The following is a 20,911-nucleotide window of genomic DNA, read 5'->3' on the forward strand; positions in this document are numbered from 1 at the left end:
GACTGAAGCCTACCAGGCTCCTCTGTGATGGGATTCTCCAGGCAAGGATACTGGAATCGGTTGCCCTCCCTTTCTCCAGGGGATCTTCCCCACCCAGGGATAGAACCAAAGTCTCCTGCATTGCAAGCAGATTCTTTATTATCTGAGCCACCAGGGAAATCCATGAGTTTACTAGTTGGGCAAAATTAAATCAAGTTAACCAAGATGCTCTAATTGGTATCAGCAGGGCCCCCATTCAATCCACCATTAATGTTACTTACCAACTAAGTTCTCTGTTATGTTATCATTGTGCAGCAATAGCTATTTTATATGTAATTTGACTGACATGAAAGACTATTTTAGATTTAGCTGGAACTATTTCTGAAGTGTGCATTTCTTAATTTTATTTTTGATGATTTATGTACAAAGAACAAATAAATTTTATATTAACAAGTAGAATTTTACCAAATCTTATTCAGGAATTTGTGGGGGCAGAGACATGACTTCTTTGCACTTACTGCTGCTACTGCTAAGTCGCTTCAGTCATGTCCAACTCTGTGCAACCCCATAGACGGCAGCCCACCAGGCTCCCCCGTCCCTGGGATTCTCCAGGCAAGAACACTGGAGTGGATTGCCATTTCCTTCTTCAATGCATGAAAGTGAAAAGTGAAAGTGAAGTCGCTCAGTCGTGTCCGACTCTTAGCGACCCCATGGACTGCAGCCTACCAGGCTCCTCCATCCATGGGATTTTCCAGGCAAGAGTACTGGAGTGGGGTGCCATTGCCTTCTCCATCTTTGCACCTATAATGTACCAATTCTTTCTATGTGGTGTTAAATAAATATATCCTTTAAATTTAGACTTCCCTGGTACCTTAGATGGTAAAGAATCTGCCTGCAATTCAGGAGACATATGTTTGATTACTGGTCATGCAGATCCCCTGGAGAAGAGAATGGCTACCCCCTCCAGTATTCTTTCCATGGACACAGGAACCTGGCAGGCTAAAGCCCATAGAATTGTAAACAGTCAGACATAACTGAGCAACTAAGCACAGGAATGTCTTTTAACTTTAGTGTCTTAGTGTTGAATAACTCTTAGTTACTATGATTCAACTCATGTAACTCCCTCATGGTTAACTATAAACTTTCATGACAACTCAAATCCATTCTTTGATGACTTATAATGACTTAAAGAAAAGAAAAAAAGAAGACTCACCTGAACAGCCAAATGGTAGTGTGTCTTTACTCAGAAATCTTTACGTGACAAACACTTTATCTACAGACTTAAATAGTCTAGGCTTTAATTAGGTGTTATTTATTATTTTATTGCTAAGTCTCTACAGTTTACTAAAGTGGTTGAACAATGTATCAACAAGGGAATTATATTAAATGTGTGCACTGTTTTCCTTTCTAAAAATTGGAATTTGAAATGGTATTAAAAATGCTACAAAACTTGGACAGTTCTCCACAGTGCTCTTGTAAATGAAAAAGCAAACCTAAGCCATTTTACATTCATTGACATAATTTGGTATTGACTAGCTTCCTAGCAGTCTCTTTCACATCTTTGTTCCCCAGGCTGTAGATCACTGGGTTCAGTATGGTGATGACCACTGTGTAAAAGACAGAGGCCACCTTGACCATGAGCCATGAACTCCTGGAGTTAGGAACACAGTAGAGGAAAAGGATGGTCCCGTGGAAGATGGTAATGGCGGTCAGGTGGGAGGCACAGGTGGAGAAGGCTTTGTGGCGCCTCCCAGTTGAAGGCATCTTCAGGACAGTGGTAAAAATGAAAACATAGGAGGTGAGAATAATTATCAGGCTGCTTATTTCATTAAACGTGGCAGAGACTAAAACGATCTCCTGGCTAATGTAGGGGTCAGAGCAGGAAACAGCAACAATGGCCACGTGTTCACAAAGTTATTTATGATATTATTTCCTCTAAAGGACAATTCGGATAAAAAGTGGGTAAGAGTCAGGGAACAGACTGTACCCCAAGAGTATGATGCACCCACCAATAAAGAACAAAGCTTCTGGGACATGACACCTATGTAGAGAAGAGGGTTGCAAACGGCCACAAATCAGTCATATGCCATCACGGCCAACAGGAATGTCTCTGTCACCACAAATATGCAGGCAAAGAAGAACTGCATGATGCATCCTGTGAAGGAGATAGTTCTGTCTTCCACAATCAAATTTTCTAGTAGCTTGGGTGTAACTACTGTTGAGTAACAGAGATCAACGAAGGATAAATGTCTGAGGAAGTAGTACACAGGGGTGTTGAGTTTGGGATTTATCTTGATAATTAGGATCACGCCCAGGTTCCCCAGCACAGTGACAGAGTAGATGGTTAAGAATAACAGGACAAGGGGTATCTGGAGTTCTGGATAATCTGAGAAGCCCAAGAGAATGAAAGTGACTTCAGCACTCTGATTTTCTTGGTTCCTGTGGACAAAATATAAAAGTTGATTCAGAGAAATCTGAAGCAAAATTTGAATGAAATATAATGTTATTCCCTCAGTATTGTCAGACGTTTTTGTGACTCCATGGACTGTAGCCTGCCAGGTTCCTCTGTCCATGAGATTCTCTGGGCAAGAACACTGGAAGTGTTGTCATGCCCTCCTCCAGGGGATCTTCCTGACCTAGGCATAGAATGAGAGTACTTATGGGGAAAAAGTGCATTGAATTATTATTATTTTTTTAATTAGCTTCTTTCCCTCCAAAATGCCTCTACTGTCTTTTTCTGACATTAAATTCATTATTTTCAAAGCTACTCCCTAAATTCTTAGCAAAAACTGAAATGGTACTCAGTATAAAGGGAAGTCATTCCACATAGACTTCTCTAAAAATTCTATATCTCATTAGGAGTTGAAAGTAAACACTCTGTTATTTTCACTCAGGTTTTATAACTTTATACTCCAAGAACACATATAACACTTCAAGATTTCCTGTACATGTATAACTATGTCATTCACATATTCCCCCCATTCTTTTTCTTCAGTTATTCCTTTACATTCTTAAACACGTGATTAATTCCTGATTCCCTGAAAGTATGTTTCAATTTAACATACAAATCATAGAGCACATATTCTCTAACTGAAAACACTTTTTTTTTAAAGTCAGGATTTGTTCCCTATGTCTATGGTAACAAAGTTTGAATAGTCCAGGGTTGAAAGGGAAATCTTCACCAAAGATGAATACAATTTCTGATGCACACTTGTTCCTTCTTCCTCACACTCTTTCTCCACACCTGTAGCCTTTCACTCCACCTCCCACACTCTGTACTTGTCAACAGGCTTGGGGCCAATGTTCCCAATCACCCATGTAGCCCAGGAAGTGTCAGCCATGCTCAGCTGTGAGCACAGGTGCTGTGCATAGTATTTATCTTCTTTTCTGTGCAATTACCCTGGAATAATTTTCCCATTGCAGACCCACTATGTGCTCAGTCCTGTAACAGGAATTTTAGAAACTATAAAATTATAAAATCTCAGCCTCAATTTGTTTCTTAGAGCATTATTCCAGGATATAATCCATATAAGCACAAATGACAACTTATAGTTCTTGTTTATTATTAAAGTTTGTATGTATAAAGAGAATGAAAATATTGTGATCCAGAAAAAAAAAATTTCCTTGTGATGTAGCATGGTGAACAATAATAAATGTGGTGAAAGATAAATAATCAAAGACTTCTAGTCAGCTAAACAGGTAATCTGGCAGTTAGATTTGTACACATGCTTGTTTGACTCCTGCAAAGATTAATGAAGTATATTATATTCCTTTTAAAGTGAAATAAAAATCAACTCACCTGAGTGTAGAAGAATTTGACTGGCTCATTTAATAAAGCTTCTTTTCTAAGTTCAATGGATTCCAGGAAAATTTATGCTGAGAAGTCATTTTTTTTTAATATAGTAATAAGTCTGAAAAATAGTTAACAGGAATCTAAAGTATATTGCAATGAATATTTCAGAAAATGAATTTCTCTTATAATGTATTAAAAATATATTCAGACTTGAAAAGGACTGAGAAAAGGACACCAAAAAAGGAAACCAAAAAAGCTGAACCCTAACATCAAACTGTAACACATATATGCCACCAAAACCCCAAGGAGGTTAACCTTAGAGAATATTATTTAGCTATTGCCTTGAGACCACAAATGGGGCAATTAGATGAAATAATGTCCTTGTGATACTTTGGTTGCATATGCATTTTTTCCCAAAGTTTGGGGAACAATTTCATCATGCACTCTAGTCCATTGATCTTTTAAAAATGTTGAACTAGACACTATATTTTGTCTTTAAATACTTGCAAAATGCAGAAATATACAAAAGCAAAATCAACTATTGGGTAACAATCCAAAGATTCTTAATTTTTGTTGAATTTCCGGTTGTCCCCCTGTATCTGTGGGCTTCCCTCATAGCTCAGTTGGTAAAGAATCCTCTTGCAATTCAGGACACCCCGGTTCAATTCCTGGTCAGGCAGATCCCCTGGAGAAGGGATAGGCTACCCACTTCAGTATTCTTGGGCTTCCCTTGTGGCTCAGCTGGTAAAGAATCCTCCTGCAATGCGGAAGACCTGGGTTTGATCCCTGGGTTGGGAAGACCCTGCGGAGGAGGGAAAGGCTACCCACTCCGTTATTCTGGCCTGGAGAAGTCCATGGACTGTACAGGCCATGGGGTCACAAAGAGTCTGTCACAACTGAGCAACTTTCACTTTCTCTGTATCTGAGGGACATATTGACGTGTTTGGATGTAAAACTTATACAATATGAATCATATTATAGTGTTTTTACCCTTTCTTTAACATTTTTGTGAGTTTCATTTTCTGTAAAAACCATTGGTTTTCTTAAGATAATACAACTTCCATTACTATTACAAATATGAGCACAAGTCTTTTTTATTCTTACATTTATTATTGAAATTGCAAAAAAAAAACTGGTATTCTATTTTTCAGTTTATAGTCTAGGTTTATGGGAAGTATAGTATATTTATTATTTAAGAAGCTGCCATATCTTAATATATAAACATCTCAACTCCAGTAACAGTTTAACAGAACAGGGAGCAGCACTTTTTTCTGGAAAAAGCTGTACAGTAAATACTTTAGCCTTTGTGGGCCACATAGTCTCAATTTCAGCGCTGCACTTCTGTATCTCGCAGCATGGATTCACCTGTAGGCAGTATATAAATCAGTAGGCATGACTCTGTTCCAATAAAATTTTATTTATAAAAGACAGTAGGACAGATTTGTTTTGCAGATCACACCTTGTCAACATATGCAATAGAAGGCATTTATCAATTGTTCAAAGTCTAAAATTATTTCCAGATCAGTAGGCAGATGTCCTCTGAGTGGCAATGCAGAGACTTAAGCTTGTTCTCAATTATGGCTTATGATAAAGTGACTGGGTGCATGTGTGTTAAGTCACTTTAGTGGTGTCTGACTCTGTGAGAGGGTATGGACTGAAGCCCGCCAGGCTCCTCTGTCCATGGGATTCTCCAGGCAGAACCCTGGAGTGGGTTGCAGTGCTCTCCTCCAGGAAAACTTCCCAGCCCAGGGATCAAACCTGTCTTCTTGGGTTGACAGTTGGGTTGTTTACCACTAGCGCCACCTGGGAAGTTCAACAGTGGGATTGTTACGGTGTAATTATAATGTAGTGAGAGAAATAATGATTTGCTTTAAAAAATACTATACTTTTCTGCATTGCCACTGTGTTTTGCTTATTTATTTTTCATTAAGTTTTTGTCAAGCATATTAAGAGTGTTCCTCACATGTTGAGATACTTGAATAATGACCAAGATATTTCCGGATCAATAAAATCACAATAGGACTTTGAACTTTGAGTCAAACTATAGTGTTAAGATAGATTGAAGGGATAAGAAAGAAAAACAAAAGACATTTTAAGCAGAGAAGACAGTCTGAACCAAGGTAGGAATTTGAATGTTCAAATTGTTTTCAATTAGAAGTCGAGTTTATGCAGGGAAAACTTTGGGAGATGGCGAGGGACAGAGAAGCCTGGCATGCTGCAGGACATAGGGTTGCAAAGAGTCTTACATGACTGTGAGACTGAACAACAACAAAAAGTATGAGATACGATCAGAGGACCAGAGAATCTAAATCGTGTAAAGAATGCAATTAGGATTAGTACTGATGCTGGGAGGGATTGGGGGCAGGAGGAGAAGAGGATGACAGAGGATGAGATGGCTGGATGGCATCACTGACTCGATGGACGTGAGTCTGGGTGAACTCCGGGAGTTGGTGATGGACAGGGAGGCCTGGCGTGCTGGAATTCATGGGGTCGCAAAGAGTCGGACATGACTGAGCAACTGAACTGAACTGAACTAAACCGATTGCTGAATAGAGTTGAAATAGAGTTCTATGCCCACAGGACAAGTATGTAGTAATGAAGAGAGTGTGGTTGTAAAACCGTGTCCTCACTATTATAATCATGGCATTCAATGCAGTTGCATTAGTTGATGATGTAAACAGAAAGAATTAACTCCCATTTTCATTTTGTTTCAGAAACAAACATTATGTTCTTGACAGCATCTCATTGTAGATGAGTCAATGATTCCCAGAAGCTAGCAATAATTACACAGGCACCTACAATGTGAAGTAGTAAACAGTGAGGTGTAATGTGGGAGCTAGAGCATCTGATAAACCAACCAAAGGCCTGAAGACATCTGGAACACGGAGGGAAAACAAACGGGAGACTCTTACCACTGTCTTCAAATATTTCAAGGCTAAAATATGAAAGAAACACTGACCTTTTTTCTGTGTCCTAAGGACAGAAATTTAATTTTAAGTGAATTAACTTTTAAAAGCCGCAGGAAGCTAATTTCAGACCAACAATAAAAGAATTTTCTATTTTTTTCTCCAGTGTCAATGAACAGAATAGTATGAATGACTCAGAGTCTCTGGGTTGCCCAGTTTCACTAAAAGTATATAAGAAGGGGCTCTAGAGACACAAACTTTAATGTAAACAAAAGGAAGGGGAAGACTTTTCCAGAAGAATGTAGACAAGATATTAAACTCCACAATGTCTCTCTACATTTCCCATATTCTGTGACTGGTCCTCACACTGGCCTAGAGCTTTCACTAAGATCACTTTTTGCTTGGTGTTCCCAAAATACTGTTTTAAAATTATCTGTATAATTCTCAAAATCCATAATTTACCCATCTGTAACAGGTTGACTTAACTACTCCATCTGATAAAAAAATCTATTACTATAACTAAGTAGTACATTCTAACCACCTTAATACATAAGGACTGAATTAAATACAAACTTTATTAATCTTTGTCTATAACTAAGGAGGGGCTTCCCTGGTGACTCAGATGGTTAAGAATTCTCCTGCAATGCAGAAGACCCAGATTTGATCCCTGGGTTGGGAAGATCCTCTGGAGGAGGGAATGGCAACTCACTCCAGTATTTTTGCCTGGAGAATTCCCATGGACAGAGGAGCTTGGTGGGCTCTAATCCATGAGGTCGCAAAGAGTCGGACACAACTGAATGACTGAGCACAGCACTTAACTAAAGAGATCATTCCTATAAGTGTATGTAGGTAAAGCATGCTTAAAAAAAGTAAGAAATTCAATTCAAAATAGCCTCCTAAATTCAGTATGACATGTAAACACGTAATTTTAGATAGATCCTTGGTGGCTCGGATGGTGAAGATTTGACCTGCAATGCAGGAGACCTGGCTTCTATCCCTAGATTGGGAAGATCCCCTGGAGAAGGGAATGGCTACTCACTCCAGTATTCTTGCCTGGAGAATTCCATGAATGGAGGAGCCTGTTGGGCTATAGTCCATGAAGTCATGAAGAGTCAGACACGACAGAGCAACTAACGCTTGCACTTTTTTCCCTGCATGTATTTATGTGTAGATACCTCTGAGAATGGCAAGTATGAAGTGCAGGCCATCACGGGCACCCTGGTGTCTAGTGTGCGCACAGGCAGTTTTATTTATCTTTCTTTGATCTGGTCTGGGGCTCCAGTCTGGCACATATTCAGAAAAGATTAAAGAATTAAAGTAAGTCTGATAGTCTCAGTCCAGTATTATTTCTTATTACACAAGAGATTATTTTTTCCGCTTAAGTTTATATACAGTTTAAATACTAGTTTGACACAATGGGAAGGAAATGTTGGTTTTATTTTCCCCAACATTCCCAGTTTGACCCTACATTAACTATTTGTCATCCCATTCTCAGCAAAATTACGTAGTAATTGGTAGAATTTTTTCATAGGATCTAAGAGTATAAAGTGCTAATCGCTCAGTCATGGTTGACTCTTTGCAACCCTGTGGACTGTAGCCCGCTAGGCTCCTCTCTGCCTGGAATTCTCCTGGCAAGAATACTGGAGTGGGTTGCCGTTCCCTTCCCGAGGGTATCTTCCCAATCCAGGAATCAAACCCAGAATCTCTCACATTCTAGACGGATCCTTTACCTTCTGAGCCTCAAGTAGCATAAAATCCCTCTGCAAATTAGTAGCAAAGAGTATGAATTTGTCTTTCCCTAACAAGTGATACAATCGCACCCCACTCCAGTACTCTTGCCTGGAAAATCCCATGGCTGGAGGAGCCTCATAGGCTGCAGTCCATGGGGTCGCTAAGAGTCAGACACGACCGAGCGACTTCACTTCCACTTTTCACTTTCATGCATTGGAAAAGGAAATGGCAGCCCAGTCCGGTGTTCTTGCCTGGAGAATCCCAGGGACTGGGGAGTCTGGTGGGCTGCATAGCCCAGTCTATGGGGTCGCATAGAGTCGGACACGACTGAAGCAATTTAAGCGACTTAGCAGCAGCAGCAACAAGTGATACAAATAGCATATCCGCTAGATGGCAGAGTGACACTGTAATTTAAATCAAGGCACAAATAATGTGCATTGATTGACTGCTTTAGAGAAAGTAGCAGAAACTGATAGAAAGCAAGATGTTCGTGGTTTAAATATAACTTTGAAAACATTTTATTCTGTGAAGGAAAAATGTGCTCTGTCATGTCGACCGACAGAGGATGCTGAGGCCACCAAGCCATCAGCACGGCTCCTGCACCCCAACCTCCCGCTCAGGCTGCTGAGCCCTGAGGAACTCTCTGGAACAGAGCTGCACCCTGAGGGAACACAGGATAGAAAAGAGCAGGGCACTGGCCCTAAGTAGTCAAGGTGCAGCTCAAAGGGATGATTTCAAGGAGCCCAGACTGTTCCCTCTCCCAGGCACAGAAAGCCCTAAATTCATTAACGTGAGCTTTCTGGTTTTAATTTCCGACAATCTTCTGATGGTCTGACTACCTGGTTTTTGTTGCAAAAAATGCATATACATCCTGACTCCTCCCTTCCCTTTTCAGAGCAGTTTCTCTGAACTAACTGAGAAGTTGTCTTCCAGGTTTGTGTGTGCGTGGCCGCTTGGTCATGTCCGACTCTTGTGACCCAATGGACTGTAGCCCACCAGGCTCCTCTGTCCATGGGATTCTTCATCAAGAGTCTTGGAGTGGGTAGCCATTTCCTCCTCCAGGGGATCTTCCTGACCTAGGGATTGAACCTGGGTCTCCTACATTACAGGTGAATTATTTATTATCTGAGCCACCAGGGAAGCCACTTATTTTCTAGGTTTAAGTCCATAGAATAAAAAATAATTTTCTTTTTAGGTTTATTTTGTTGTTGTTGTTTGTTTGTTTGTTTTTTGGTCTGTTAGTAATTTCATGTCTCTTTCAGGAATAAGGAAACCAGTGTTCAAAGATGGCAATTTACTATATCATATTCAAGCAGCAATTCACCTTTGATTTTTATCTTTGTTTTTCCAATTTTCGTTTTTGAACTAGGAGTGATACATAATCACATAGTTTAGGTAATGAAGAGTGTTAACACTTCATCTCAATTAATTTTATAAAAAGTAAATACACAAAAACATGGTTAATAATATGTGCAAATATTAGTATAAATATTAAAATCCTTACAGAAGCAAATACTGTTAATATATTACAAAAACAAGAATGCATAATGAAGTTATAATGTTATTAACATATATATAATTCAATGACAAAGCAAAAATATTAATAAGCCATAAACTATAAGAGATGAGAGGAGAAATAAAAAGACTCTAAATTCAAACTAAAAACAATATATGATATACATATATATATATATATGTGTGTGTGTATGTGTGTGTGATTGTGTTTCTGTTATAATCCCAAATGACACAATTACATTATATCACAGAAATCTACTAATAAGGAATATAATTTTTTCCAATCTTTCTTAAGAAGTTTTAAAAATTGACTATGTCTTAGCCCATAAGTAAAACACAACAATTTTAATAATAAAATTATCATTTATTCAGTTCAGTTCAGTCCCTCAGTCATATTCGACTCTTTGAGACCCCATGAATTGCAGCACGCCAGGCCTCCCTGTCCAACTCCTGGAGTTCACTCAAATTCATGTCCATAGAGTCGGTGATGCCATCCAGCCATCTCATCCTCTTTCATCCCCTTCTCCTCCTGCCCCCAATCCCTCCCAGCATCAGAGTCTTTTCCAATGAGTCAACTCTTCACATGAGGTGGCCAAAGTATTGGAGTTTCAGCTTTGCATCAGTCCTTCCGATGAACACCTAGGACTGATCTCCTTCAGAATGGACTGGTTGGATCTCCTTGCAGTCCAAGGGACTCTCAAGAGTCTTCTCCAACATCACAATTCAAAAGCATCAATTATTCGGTGCTCAGCTTTCTTCACAGTCCAACTCTCACATCCATACATGACACCTGGAATGACTAGATGGACCTTTGTTGGCAAAGTAATGTCTCTGCTTTTCAATATGCTATCTAGGTTGGTCATAACTTTCCTTCCAAGGAGTAAGTGTCTTTTAACTTCATGGCTGCAGTCACCATCTGCAGTGATATTGGAGCCCCCAAAAATTAGAGTCCGACGTTGTTTCCACTGTTTCCTCATCTATTTCCCATGAAGTGATGGGGCCAGATGCCATGATCTTCGTTTTCTGAATGTTGAGCTTTAAGCCAACTTTTTCACTCTCCTCTTTCACCTTCATCAAGAGGCTTTTGAGTTCCTCTTCACTTTTTGCCATAAGGTTGGTGTCATCTGTATATCTGAGGTTATTGATATTTCTCCCAGCAATCTTGATTCCAGCTTGTGTTTCTTCCAGCCCAGCGTTTCTCATGATGTACTCTGCATAGAAGTTAAATAAGCAGGGTGACGGTATACAGCCTTGACGTACTCCTTTTCCTATTTGGAACCAGTCTGTTGTTCCATGTCCAGTTCTAACTGTTGCCTCCTGACCTGCATAGGTTTCTCAAGAGGCAGGTCAGGTGGTCTGGTATTCCCATCTCTTTCAGAATTTTCCACAGTTTATTGTGATCCACACAGTCAAAGGCTATGGCATAGTCAATAAAGCAGAAATAGATGTTTTTCTGGAGCTCTCTTGCTTTTTCCATGATCCAGCAGATGTTGGCAATTTGATCTCTGGTTCCTCTGCCTTTTCTAAAACCAGCTTGAACATCAGGAAGTTCACAGTTTACGTATTGCTGAAGCCTGGCTTGGAGAATTTTGAGCATTACTTTACTAGCGTGTGAATTGAGTGCAATTGTGTGGTAGTTTGAGCATTCTCTGGCACTGCCTTTCTTTGGGATTGGAATGAAAACTGACCTTTTCCAGTCCTGTGGCCACTGCTGAGTTTTCCAAATTTGCTGGCATATTGAGTGCAGCACTTTCACAGCATCATCTTTCAGGATTTGAAACAGCTCAATTGGAATTCCATCATCTCCACTAGCTTTGTTCATAGTGATGCTTTCTAAGGCCCACTTGACTTCACATTCCAGGATGTCTGGCTCTAGGTCAGTGGTCATACCATCATGATTATCTTGGTCATGAAGATCTTTTTTGTACAGTTCTTCTGTGTATTCTTGCCACCTCTTCTTAATATCTGCTTCTTCTGTTAGGTCCATACCATTTCTGTCCTTTATCGAGCCCATCTTTGCATGAAAATCTCCTTAAATGTTATTTGGAAATATTAAAAATATGTCATAAATATAAAATAAAACATGAATAGAAAAAAGAGATTATGCCAAAAAAGAGTTGGTTGGACTCAAGAAAGAGATTGTAAAAAAAAAAAAAAAAAGAATTTTGTGAGAAATCAATATTAAATTTCAATGTAGAAAAAAAGGGACAGGGGACTTCCTTGGTGGTTCAGTGGTTAAGAATCCACCTTGCAACACAGAGAACACAGGTTCAATCCCTTGTTGGAAACTAAGATCCCACCTGTGGAGGAGCAACTGACACCCCCCACTGCAGTGAAGAGCCCAGGCAGTGCAATGAGATATCCCTGTGCCACAGCTGAGACCTGATACAGCCAAGGTAACTAAGTAATTTTAAAAAAAAAGATAAGAGAAACAAACATTGCATGATTTCCCTTACATGAAATAGAAGAAGAAGATTCACAGAGGCAGAGTATATTAAACGATATCAGTGGCAGAGGGAAAGGAGGATGAGGAGTTATTACTTAATGGGTGCAAAGTTTCTGTTTGGAGTGATGACAATGTTTTGGAAATATATAGCAATTACACAATATTGTAAATATAAGCAATGCCATTGAGTTGTGCACTTAAAGTTGTTACAAGTGCCATTTTTAAAAAATGTGAACATTTGAGGAATATGGTCTCTGGAGCTTGAATAAAATGCTGTCAGAGAAGAGAAAATATTGTCTCCAAATGTTACTGAGAAATAAGAAAAATGTAAGTAACCACAAAAAGACTTAGTGTTACCTTCCATTACAGGGATGAGGTATATAAGGGAGCTATTTGGGTAAACTGTGGACAGAAAAATCAACAGTGAAAGACATTGAGGAAGAATGGACAACAGATTGTGATAACTTTTCAAAGTGGTTTTATTATTGATAGACTACAGGAGATGCATGCTGGAATAGCCAGCACGCTCCACAAACTGAATTGAGGCAGCATCAATGTTTTCATTTTACCTGCAACAAAGAAAGAGTTTCCTTCTGTTTCTTTGCCTCTTCTTTCTGAGGTGTGCATGTTATGAGCTTTCTTTCCAGGTCATCTGAGTTTTCTCACAATAGCCCCCAAGGAAAGTTGTACTTAGTTTCCATATACACATAGGGAAAATATGATTTAGTCAATATAATTATTTTTAGGTCTTTGAATAATGTTCAGAAAAGTTCAGCTTCACTTTGGTCACATTATCCCAAAGGAAATTTCCAAACTCACAGATATACTGCAATAAATGTCTGCAAGTTAAATATCTCCCTGGTAAAGTTGCTTAGAAATCAGATAGGAACCTTATGTTGTCTTTGTTTTAATGTTCACTGTAGAATATAATAAAAGTATTATTTAAAGAGAAATAAAGAATAGTTGCCAACATAAATGATGGCACCATTTTGTTCTCTTAAACATTAAAATAAGACTGGGAAAAGCCTTTTGAATTTGCTTAAGAAAAAAGCTAGACACCTTACCTTAGAGAACAGGTAACTTCTATTTTCAGATTTCTAGAGAATTATTTGTATAATGAGACATACTACTTCATAGTCATAGAATTTACTGGTTAATTTACATTATGGTACTGTGAAATATTACATGTACCCGAGATTTAAGCCAAGTGAGTTGGACATGAATTAACTTTTCTTTAATCAATCCACAATTAATCAGATCAATATGATTTTAGAATTTATTATTTAAATATAATTTAATGATCATTTGCCCCTTGGCTAATGTTTGTTAGAAGACTTTAACCACATTTTCATACATTCAACATTTGAAACTATTGCTCTATCTACCTGGTAACACAGAGCATCTCTTTCATGGCTACACATTTTTTGTACAACTCATGTGTGATAACTTACCCTTCCTATGTCAATTGCATAAAGTAATAAAAATGACAGTGATAAACATTTTTTCATAACTTGGGGAATGTTAAAGGGAAGCTAGTAAAGCAGAAAGTCTGTGACTTAAGTTCCAGTAAAGGATACAGAAAATCTGTTAAGGAAAAACTCAAGAAGTACAAAGTATGTTAAATCACTCACACTTTCTATTAATTGCCTGAATGTGCCATATTTGTAGCTTGAGTTTCTCACTCCTGTATTTAAAAACACCACTTATTCTATTACAAGTTGTCCAAGACAGGGCTGTCTATTAAAAGAGGAGGTTAATGAAGATGATTTGAATAAATATTCAGAATAAATGAAAGAGTGGCTAATAGTGCATGGTAAGATTTAGTTCTGTACAGTTTGGAGACCACCCAGGTTGGAGACAACCAGGGTTTTAGGGCAAGTGACTGAGTTTTAATATATAAGACTACTCTTAAAGGTCTAGTCTCCACAGTAAGCCAAGGGAGTGAGAAGCGGGGGAAGGTTACAGGGATGGATTTATGTGACCTTCAAATGATTTTTTCTAATAGAATACTAGGAAAAATTAGAAAGCAATTCTAAGATGATTTTTCTGAGTCTCTATCATTCTGAAGTAAATTTTACTATAAGCATTCTGTGTTTTTATGTCTCTTATATACATGACAAAATAATGATAATGATAATGACATGTAATTAAAATGAATTTTCATTTCATTCTATCAAATATTGAAATAAAATTTATTTATTTGACAAATGCATACTGAATACTTAAAATAATCAAAGTATAGAGTGAGGATATAATGGGAAAGCCAACAGAATTAATAATTTAATTCATGATGAGACACAGTGCCATATAATTGATTAAATGAGGAATGTATTGTATAATCTAATTCATCAAATCCTTCATAATTTGTCATTATCCAGTCACAATCTTATTATGGGAGAACTAGATAACTAACTTACTAAATGAGAATTTCAAGAAAGTCTCCTGGATGATTTTAGTCTTTTTTTCACCTAGCACAATTCTTGACACATAGTAATTGATAACTGGTTAATAACTTTTCCCACATCCAAGATCAGATCAGATCAGATCAGTCGCTCAGTCGTGTCTGACTCTTTGTGACCCCATGAATCACAGCACACCAGGCCTCCCTGTGCATCACCAACTCCCGGAGTTCACTCAGACTCACGTCCATCGAGTCAGTGATGCCATTCAGCCATTTCATCCTCTCTCGTCCCCTTCTCCTCTTGCCCCCAATCCCTCCCAGCATCAGAGTCTTTTCCAATGAGTCAACTCTTTGCATGAGGTGGCCAAAAGTACTGGAGTTTCAGCTTTAGCATCATTCCTTCCAAAGAAATCCCAGGGCTGATCTCCTTCAGAATGGACTGGTTGGATCTCCTTGCAGTCCAAGGGACTCTCAAGAGTCTTCAACACCACAGTTCAGAAGCATCAATTCTTTGGTGCTCAGCCTTCTTCACAGTCCAACTCTCACATCCATACATGGCCACAGGAAAAACCATAACCTTGACTAGACAAACCTTCATCCAAAAGAGATGAGTTTAATTTTCCTTTCTTTAGAGATTAAACAAGTAAGATGGATCAGAAAGTTTATATAATCTGTTCCAAAGTCAAACATTCACTGTTCAACATAGATTTGAATGGCATAAATTTTGTTTGGTTTTGTTTTTCATTATGTCCAGGTTAGGGGGAAAATGAGGCACTGGCCCTAACTCTCACCAAGATAAGATTGTTTTAGAGAGATAAGCTAAAGCACTTAACAGTATCTGGTAATTATTAGGGAAAAAAAAATACGAAGCAAGGTAGATAGTTCTAAGAACCACAAGACTTGGAATATTTGAGTAACCATAGCATGGTGGGCTGTATTTAGTGAAATCTACCTGGAAGTAGTAGATTTCACAGAGTTTAATACACTGTGATAGTACTGAGCAAAGATTGGTTTGAAACTGCTAGTCCAGGTTCACTGCTTCAGGGAATCATTAGGGATTCCAGAGAAGAATACTTAAGTTTGAACTATAGATGATGGAGCCTTCTATATACCTGGATTGGATAAAGGGAATTTAAAATATCAGGCTATAAAGGATCCAAAGAAAAGGAAAGCTGGAGGAGTTGTGTTTCTTTCTGAGACTGGATCAGTTAATCTTAAAGGAAATGAGAGACAATAACCTGGAGGGGAGTTGTAAATTTATTCTGATTTGTTTGGAAAATAATAGTCATCAACATCCAGCTATTGACTCCCCAAAATTTACGTCGGAACCATGGACAAGGAGTTAGGGTCCAGCAGAGATCCTTAAACATATAGTTTAACTCCCATTGCTTATTGATGCCTAAACTGAAATACAAAAAAGGGATGTGTGTACTCGTGCCAACAAGTTAGAAAACAGTACAACAAGATGAAGGAGAAAATATTTTGCTTCATTTTCCAAATAGTCCAGTATTTTAAAGAATACCTTCTGTTGATATAATTATTAATTTTTTAAAATATGAAAATGACACTTATAGACATATGAGGCACGCTTTCTTATTTTCCATAGAAATACCTGAAAATAGGGAAAATGCTTTCAAGTTGTTCAGGAATATAGATTATGGTTTTGAGTCATGCATTAAACAGTTTTTATATTTTATAATGCAAATTAATTTGTAGGTATTTTTCACATATTCCCTCTCTTTCTAATGGCCTAGACTGAGTGTATTTTCAAGATTAAAATTTTTTAAATAATTTTCAATTTGTCTGAAATATTCAAGTATTGGTAAGACAAAAGAATCTGCATTTTAAAAGCTTTTGTTTATTTTCTTGGTAATTCATAATCATTTCATTGATTTTCCACTTTTAGTCTGCAAATGCGCTTACCAAAATGGCATTTACATTGTCTTTTTCAAATATGATTTGACCTGCTATCTGATAAAGAATCTCAGAGGTAGGATTTTAGACAAATAGTAAGGGAAAAGACGCTGAGAAGATATAAGTTAATTGATCAATTCATGCAGTAAGTCAAGTATTAAATAAAGAATAATCTGTGATTGAATATATAACTTACAGTGTTTCCCACCAAATCAGAAGAATATAATTTAGGGGAGAAGTTAGAATAGAGCCCTGCATTCTTTTAAATTATTGGGAATTATTTTAAAAGCCTAAAATGTAATTGTTAGTTGAATGAGATGGTTTATTTGACCACTACAAATATCCTGTCTTCACTATTCAGTTGTTACATACTTAAATGTCATTTTGTGGCCACTGATGTTGACTCTCATACACTAGATAGATTTGCAGTTTTTCTCTTCCAAACCCTACTTTATGTACACAGATTTGAATGGCAATTTCACTGAAAATGAAAATAAGGAGAGGAGCATTACAGATTTGAAAATAAATTGTGAATATATTGGTTCTGAAATTTGGAGTAAATGAAATAAAATATTTTAAATACTAAGGCCTTGTGTTTTATATAGTTGAAGTAGAGAATTTTGGTGTAATTTAGTGGAATGATTAATTCTCAGTAGTTCTCCCTAGTCTATGCTTCTTGAGCTTCTGCCAGGAGAAAGGTATTGGTTTGTTCAAAGGCATAATAGTTATGAGCATATTATTAGAGCTGGTTTTACCTTACTTTACAGCAGTGACTAGAAGGAGGAGGAGGTAAAAATAAGAGGAATGGAAGAGAGAAAAGCCAGCCTGAGATACTAAGACATGTGATATAGGAACAGAAAGAAGCAAATGTTTTCAGGATGACTGATTATTAGGAAGAGTTGAACAGCTTGAGTACATCGCTTAGAAAGAAGCCAATTTATGCAAGTGAGTAAGACACTGTATGAGACTAAAATTCAAGTGAAACCTACTATTAACCTCAAATGCCTTACTGAACGTAAAAAACAAATTTTTTACAGTTTGAGGTGATACCTTTGAAAAAATAAAGGTAATTATACTTTGCTTGTTATCCTTTTGTTTGAGTATAAAATATAATATTCTATCTGTAAATTAAGCACATTTGTAAATTAATAATATTTGTAAATTAGGTACAACAGATATATAGCTGATTTTGGCCATGTACTTTGGCCACCTCATGCGAAGAGTTGACTCATTGGAAAAGACTCTGATGCTGGGAGGGATTGGGGGCAGGAGGAGAAGGGGCCGACAGAGGATGAGATGGCTGGATGGCATCACTGACTCGATGGACGTGAGTTTGAGTGAACTCTGGGAGTTGGTGATGGACAGGAAGGCCTGGCGTGCTGTGGTTCATGGGGTCGCAAAGAGTCAGACACGACTGAGTGACTGAACTGAACTGAACTGATATACCTCATGATTCCAAATTGGTTGATTTTTTCTATTTACCACATTTCCACCTAGGATAGATGGAAGGAAATTTCTCACATATAACATTATCCACATATAAGTGCTTTTTTATTTTCTCTCAAGGTTTCATTTCTGTGTCTATTTTCTCAATAACAAATAGTGAGAATAGGAAAGGGATGACTTATTTTTTTCTACAGTACCATTTCTTGAATTCAACCAGGGCATATTTTCCAGTTATGTTTGATAATACATGCTAATAGAATGGTTGCATAAATATGCTGCATTCTACAGGGTTAGTTTTTAAATCAGGTATCAAAGTTGCTTATCAGGAATTAATATTTTCCAGAGAGGGACAAAAAGAATGCAAGGAAAGCCCTTCAAAATAAAAATCAAATCTTTTTCTTCAAGTTTTGAATGCTTTCAATTTTAAAATGCCCATGACAAGGAATAATATACATCATTATATTTACATATTTGTAAAGATTGATAACTATTTAATTTCAAGTGGCTACAAACTGCTCTGAGTCATGGAAAATAGGAATAACATCACAGAATTTATTCTCTTAGGACTTTCTCAGAAAAAGGAAATTGAAATTCTCTGGTTTTTACTGTTCTTACTTGTTACGTTGCAATTCTGATCGGAAACCTACTTGTCATGATTTCTATCGCCTCCAGTCAACTTGTGAAGCAGCCCATGTATTTCTTTCTGAGTCACCTCTCCCTCGCAGACCTTTGTTACACCTCCACTGTGACCCCCAAGTTGATCGCTGACTTGCTGGCAGCAAAGAAGATCATTTCCTACCATGGCTGCATGACACAGCTCTTCACCATTCACTTCTTTGGGGGGGATTGAGGTCTTCATCCTCGTAGGGATGCCCTATAACTGCTATGTGGCCATCTGCAAACCTCTGCTCTACACTCTGATCATGACCAGACAGAAGTGCGTTGCCATGATCGCTGCTTGCTGTGCTGGGGGATTCCTGCGTTCCTTTGGTCAGTTTCTCCTGGCCATCTTTTTACCCTACTGTGGCCCATGTGTATCCTTTGCTGAAACTGACCTGCACTGACACCACCAGAATTGGTCTCCTTGTCATTGCCAACTCGGGCCTCATGGGCCTGGTGACTTCTGTGGTCTTGTTGGTATCCTAGCTGTGATCTTGTCCACTGTCAGGTCCTACTCTGTAGAGAATTGCCGCAAAGCTCTCTCCACCTGCAGTTCCCACAACACTGTGGTGGTCCTCTTTTTTGCTCCTTTATTCTTCATTTACATTCGACCAGCAACTACTTTACCAGAAGACAAAGTGTTCGCTCTTTTTTATACTATCATTGCTCCCATGCTCAATCCTCTAATCTACACACTGAGAAACTTGGAGATGAAGAATGACATAAAGAAATTCTGGTGCCATATCGCAGTAAGAAAGGAAATGAACTAAAAGACACCTCTGATTTTCACTGCTGAACTTGGTTGAATATATGGATTTTATACAATGAAGACTTTAAAATGTATAACGCTTGCCTTATATGCTTTTTTGTTTCATTTTGTTTTAGCAATATATAGATTTATGTACGAGCAAAAGCTTACAACTCCCTGGATTTATCCAGACTCTGCTGTGCTCTTTTCTCCTTTTCTTGTTTTCTTATTTATATCTCCTCTTCCCCTCTGATCTTTTGTCTGTGTAATCAATTTAGATATTTAGCAGTAGACCACAAAGGCATCATGTAATACAAATCAACACTGAGAACCTATACAGCCCATTTTTGTATGTGACTTTAGTCAATAAAGCCAATCCCAGGTAGCAATGATTTAGAAGATAATTCCAACATTTTACTTGCATCATGTAAATAATATTCTAAAAGACCAAATTTTGGACCTGCAACTATATTTCTTAAAAATATAGCTTTCTACTCTGGTAATTTTGTAGCCAACAGCGATCTGGAGCTTCTCATATGTCCAACACCAGTACTCTTACCTAAGTCCCACATCAATCTCTTTTCTTTTGTTCAAAGGAACTGTCTTTCCCAACTCTGTCCATGTAAACGTGAACTGCAACTCTGGCTAATTTTAGCACCTGATGGTGTATATTTGTTACGGGCATGTGTTCTGGACCCAGAATTTCTTACTAACTATGAGGACTAGGACATATGCTCAACAAACCATCCATCAAGTGATAATAATAGCCCAGCACACAGTCTGGTGAGGATATGTGCAGGACTGAAACACTGCTTGGTCACACAGTAAGTGCTCAACACGTATGAGTTATTTTATTGCCCAGTCTCCTGTTATGCATCAGAAATGTAACCCTTCTGATAATAACTTTCCTTTGCAGCAGTGAGGGTGTGAGAATGGGGCTCATATTAATGTCATGCTCCTATTACTAGGCTTCCCTGGTGGCTCAGACAGTAAAGAATCCACCTGCAATGTGGGGAATCTGGGTTCAACCCCTGGGTGGGAAGATCCCTTGGAGGAGCTCATGACAATCTGTTCCAGTATTCTTGCCTGGAGAATCCCCATGGAAAGAGGTACCTGGCAGGCTACAGTCCAGGGGGTCACAAAGAGTAGGACATGACTGAGTGACTAAGCAGAGCACAGTGTGCAATGGGTACCTATTACTGGTGAAATTAATCTTTTCTTAGAGTGGGCAAGTGGAGAATATCACTCAAAGTCAATGATCACATCTTTGGCACTGTTCAAGTTAATAGCAGTTTTCCAGTAGGAATTTAAAGTCATCCTGGAGCACCTTTGCCCAATGTCAGAAATGACTAGGAGCAAGATCAGGCCACTA

At 38.2% G+C, this 20,911-nt stretch overlaps 1 protein-coding gene and 2 pseudogenes across 1 annotated transcript in view; 2 read left to right on the forward strand and 1 right to left on the reverse strand.

Moving 5' to 3' along the window:
* LOC133243974 (liprin-alpha-1-like) overlaps positions 1-20,911 on the forward strand; it is a 333,694-nt gene that overhangs the window by 271,472 nt on the left and 41,311 nt on the right. The window lies entirely within an intron of this gene.
* On the reverse strand, positions 1,489-3,320 carry LOC133243964 (olfactory receptor 5D13-like; annotated as a pseudogene).
* On the forward strand, positions 18,656-19,561 carry LOC133243965 (olfactory receptor 4P4-like; annotated as a pseudogene).

This window comes from Bos javanicus, unplaced genomic scaffold (assembly GCF_032452875.1).
Source record: "Bos javanicus breed banteng unplaced genomic scaffold, ARS-OSU_banteng_1.0 tig00001692_1, whole genome shotgun sequence".
Taxonomy (NCBI): Eukaryota; Metazoa; Chordata; class Mammalia; order Artiodactyla; family Bovidae; genus Bos; species Bos javanicus.